The sequence below is a fragment of the Chrysochloris asiatica genome, unplaced genomic scaffold (genome assembly GCF_000296735.1).
Source record: "Chrysochloris asiatica unplaced genomic scaffold, ChrAsi1.0 scaffold00018, whole genome shotgun sequence".
Taxonomy (NCBI): Eukaryota; Metazoa; Chordata; class Mammalia; order Afrosoricida; family Chrysochloridae; genus Chrysochloris; species Chrysochloris asiatica.
In genome coordinates this window covers 28325541-28330771 of record NW_006408536.1, presented here as the reverse complement: position 1 = coordinate 28330771, position 5231 = coordinate 28325541, and positions in this window count along the sequence as shown.

Genomic DNA, 5231 nt, shown 5'->3' with positions numbered 1-5231 from the left:
TGTACAGTGTCGCTATGAGTTGGAAACCGACTCTATAGCACATAACCACCACCACACCACCATATCTTTTTTAAGCAGATGTGTTTTTTAGGTATGGAATCAGATTTATAGTTTCCCTAGTTGCAGCTGTAAAGTTATATCAGATGCAGACTTTGTATTCCGCAGCCGTACCTCTTGGCTTCATGTCATTTTCACTGCATTGTGAAGTGGTGGCTCAGGAGTAGCATTCTCTCCTTCCATGAATGAGACATGGGTTCAATTCCCAGCCAATGCACCTCATGTACAGCCACCATTCACAGCTGTCGCTGGAGGCTTGTGATGCTGAACAGGTTTGGCAGATCGTTCACACAAAGACAGACTAGGAAGAAAGACCTGGTCATTTTCTCAAGTTCAGCCAGTGAAAACCCTCAGTCCAGTCAAGACCAGATTATGGGAATGGTGCAGGGCTGGCAAACAGTTTGTTCTGTTATGTGTGAAGTCGCCGTTGGAGGACCAACAACAAAAGCAACAAGTTTCCCTCTTCATTGTTTCGGTTTCAGGAAGCTGCCGCAGCTTTTTCCCCCTCTTCTGTTTGCTGGGATGCCGGAGAATATTTCAGTGACTCTTGAGCCCTGTGGTGTGTTGGAGGGATAGGCTCACAATAGCTTTGAGTGCTGATGTTGTTGGCAGTAAGTGCCGTCAAGTCAGTTCCAACTCACAGCGATCCTGTATAGGGTATCTGAGGACCCCGCGGTCCAGCGCACTCTCCCATGACAGCTTGTTTAATGTTTAATCTAGCTACTTCCTGTGAAATGGCAGCAGGATTCAGTGGTTTATAAATGTAGTATAAAGAGGGCTATGGTACAAACAGCTGCTCAGCAGACCACAGGTGAAGCTTTCTAGGGTTTTCAGATTTAAAAATTAAAGGTAGCATTCTTTAAAATTTACTGAGAAAATAAGGATTCCTAATGGTTAACAAAAGGAGCTCTGGTAGTGTAGTGGTTACGAATCGGGCTGCGAACCTTAAGGTCAGCGGTTCGAAACTACCAGCCGCTCCGCGGAAGAAAGATGAGGCTTTCTACTCCCGTAAAGATTTACACCCTCGGAAACCCTGTACAGGGTCGCTATGGGTCGGAACCGACTCAACGGCACTTAACAACAACAACAATGGTTAACAAGGAGTCCTGGTGTGGAGCTGTGGGTTAATGCGCTGGACTGCAAAGTCAGCTTGACCCACAAGGTTAGTGGTTCAAGCTCACCAGCTGCCCATTGGAAACCCTATACAGGGTCATTATGGGTCTGAACCGACTTGACAGCACTTAACAACAATAATGATTAACAAAGTTTCCGCATCATTGAATTTTACTGGAAGATTTTAAAAGTAAATTCTTGGGTTTGATGATACATAAAAGGTGGTGAAAATTCCCTGTCTCTCTCTGAATTTTGTACCACAGTTCCCTCTAAATGCATTGAAACTGGGTCCCATAGCCTTGACTGTGCTTCATTTCTTTAACTAAATGTTGTTCTGAAGTACCGATGAATCCATTCCAACAGAGAACCACAGTATTGGGTTTTTGAGGCTGTAAGTTCTGGGGGAAGCAGAAAGTTCCATCTGCCTCCCACATAGCGGTTGGTGGGCTCAAATCACTGACCTCATACTTCACAGTCCAGTGCTTATCTTACAGAGCCATTTTGTTGTTGTTAAGTGCTGTCGAGTTGCTTCTGCCCCATAGTGACCCTGTATAGGGTTTCTGAGGAGCAACTGGTGAGCTTGAACCACAGACCTTGCAGTTCACATGGCTTTGCAGTCCTGGCGCATTAACCCACAGCTCCACACCAGGACTCCTACAGGGCATTGCTGTTGTTGTTGTTAAGTACCTCGGAGTCTGTTCCGACTCACAGTTGACCCTACACAGGGTTTCCAAGGCTGTAAATCTTTATGGGAGCAGACCGCTTCATCTTTCTCCCGCGGAACCACTGGTAGTTTTGAACTGCTGACCTTGAGGTTTGCAGCCCGATTTGTAACCACTAAGCTACCAGAGCTCCATAGAAGGAAATTAAAAGGACACGGCAAATAAAAGTCTTGCCTAAGTGTCTAATGCCAAGCAATCATGAAGGATTCATCCATAAAGGCTATTTTATTTCTCGATTTTATAAGGAAGGGGCCCTTTCTAGTGGGTGGAGGGATGATTTGTAACTGAGATTTTTACCTTGTGAAAAATGTAGCATTGTTGGAGAGTGCTGGGATAATTAACAAAGGGTGCAAAGAAAATTAAAGAAACAAAAAACCAAGGCAACTAAAAACTCCATGAAATTCCAAAGGGATTCATAATCCTAGGATACTGTCTGCTTAGCTGTGCCAGTTCCCTTGTCAGATCACTTGGGTGGCACCGAACCCCTAACCAAACTTGCTGCTCTAGAGCAGATTCTCAGTCATGGTGACCCCATGAGTTACAGAGTAGAACTGCCGGTTCGAGTTTTCTTGGCTGTCATTATAATGAAGCAGGTCGACAGGCCTTTCTTCTGTAGGACTTCTGAGTAGTTTTAAAGTGCCAGCCCATACGTTTGTCTTTGAGAGCAAGTCGCCTAGAGCCCGTGAGGAATGGAAACGCTGTTTTATGGAACTATTGGAGAAACGTGGTAGGTCAAGCATAGGACAGTGCTAGTGGGGATTTTGCAAAATCTTCACCTATACATTGAACAACTGATAAATAGTATCTAAAATTGATTTTTGAGTAAGTAGAGTGCTTGTTGTTAAGTGCCATCAAGTCGGTTCTGACCCATAGCGACCCTGTACAGGGTTTCCAAGGCTGTAACTTGTTACGGGAGCAGAAAGCCTCATCTTTCACTGGTGGAACACCTGGTAGTTTCGAACTGCTGACCTTAAGGTTCGCAGCCCGATTCGTAACCACTACGCCACCAGAGCTCCTTAAGCAGAGTGTTTAGCATCATGGAAATCATTACCAAGAACACCAACAGTACCAAAGACAGCTCTGATTTGAAAGTGCTTGCTTCCGGAAGTGGAACTGGGGATTGTGGTCGTTGCTAGTTGCCGCTGAGTGGATTCCAGCTCACTGCAGCCTCGTGTGTGCAGAGACCAGCAAGGTTCCATAGGTTTTCAAGACTGATCTTTCGGAAGCAAATCATGAGGCCTGTCTCCCAACGTATCTCTGGGCAGGTTCAAACTACCAACCTTTTAGCTAGTAATTGAGCACTGAGCTGTTTGTGCCACCAAGAGATTGGGAATGTTGTTGTTGTTGTCATACAGTGGCGTCAAGTCAGTTCTGACTCATCCGACCCCATGTACACACAGCACAAGGAAACACTGCCTGGTTGTGTGTTACCATCACATTTGTCATGATTGAGCCCATGGTTGCTGCACTGTAAATCCATCTGGTGGAAGGGTTCGTTTTCTGCTGATCCTCCACTTTACCATGTGTGATGTGCCTCCAGATAGCATGTCCAAAGTACGGGAAGTGAAGCCTCTCTACCCTGGCATTCTGGATGTTCCTTAGGCTCTGGAGTAGATGGTACTAAGAGACTACTTATACATAACATCTCAATCATGTGTTACTTTTTTTTAAAACTCTGCCCATATATGACTTTGAAGGATCCATCCTCTGTAAAATACAGAAGTTTAAGTATGGTTTAAAGCAGAGTTTCCCAGCAGCAGAATTCTTTATGTCTTGGGTCAGGTGATTCTTTGCTGTGGGGGACAGTCCAGTGTATTTCCTCCCTGGTGGTGCAGTGGGTGGTTAAGCTTCGGGTTGCTAATCACAAGGCCAGTGGTTCAAACCCACTGCAACCTCAAAGATGAGGTTGTCTTGCTTCTGTAAAGACAGCAACCTTGGAAACCCTGGAGTGCAGTTCTGCTGTGTCCCGTAGGGTCTTTGTGAATCAAAATCAACTTAAGGACAGTGGGTTTAGCAGCATCCCTGTCTCTACCAACCCAATGGCCATCGCACCTCCCCTAGCTGTGACAATTTTAAAAAATGTGTCAACATCGCCCCTCAGGGACAGGGAGAGCAAAATGACCTGTGGTATGAGTGATTTTAAACCTGTTAGGGAATGAATCCCCTCAACGTATACAAATGGCTGTAGATGTCCGTAAACTAGGAAACCATAGCCTTGTGACACACAGCATGAGCCACGTATGACATGGACCCAGAATCTCAGCGCTCCAATGCCCTGCCTACTCCCACCAGCACCAACTTAGTGCCTGGCTCTTGGCTCGGTCAATTCAGGACTTGCTATTAAAAAAAAAAAAAAAAGACGAGTGAAGAGCAGCTTCTCTGTCTTGCTTAGTGCTTCTGAGAACATCTCTCAGATTGTTTGTAAAGTTTTTCCGATGGTGCAGTGTGCCTGTCTCCCTAGCGGGAATGTTCATGGAGCTTGCCTCTGGGCAAATGTCACAGTCTTGGATGTATTTCAGGCCACGGTTGGCTGCAGCCTCACATACACTCACGTATTTGCCAGTTGTTGGCTCTGCTCATTGCAAAACATTTTCACCTGGATATCACCACGGAAGTCAACGGGAAAATGGATCCGCTGGCTTGCTTTTGTGTGTGTGTGTGTGTGTGTTTTGATGTGGCTGAAACTTCATAAATAATTTAATACTCTCATTTCACAGTTGACGAAACTCTGGCCTAGAGAGAGAGTACCTTATAATTAATGAGGAGAAAAGCGGGCCCAGGATCTGGTGTTTGTTACTCTGGGGTTTTATTCCTTTTCTGACTCTAGCCCCAATGTGTGTGCGCAGATATGCTACACATTCACAAAAATAGGTGTTGAGGAGACCTGGGAGACCACTCGGTGGGAATTCTGTTGGGTTTTCCTCTTGATGATGAATGTGATGTGAGAGGAATAATTTGTTTTCTTTAGGGAGGTGCTCCTTTACTTTAATTCCTGATGGGTCACCATTGCGCACCTTTGTGGGGAGGGTGTATTAGAGGTTGTGAGAGCAAATCAGGAAAGAAGTAGCCCTGGACTCACCCACAGTTGGACAGTGACAACCAAAAACTCACCTATGCAGCTGGGACCTCACCCACCCAATCCAGACCTGATATGGGTCCCTGGGATTGCAAACTGAAATGTTGGAGGTTGGAGTCCACTCAGAGTTGCCTTGGAAACAAAAGACTGGTCATCTACTTATGAAAAAAACATCCACTGAGAACCCTGTTTCTACTCTGACACACACGGAGCAACGTGAGTGGAATCTACTTATGAAAAATCATCCACTGAGAACCCTGTGG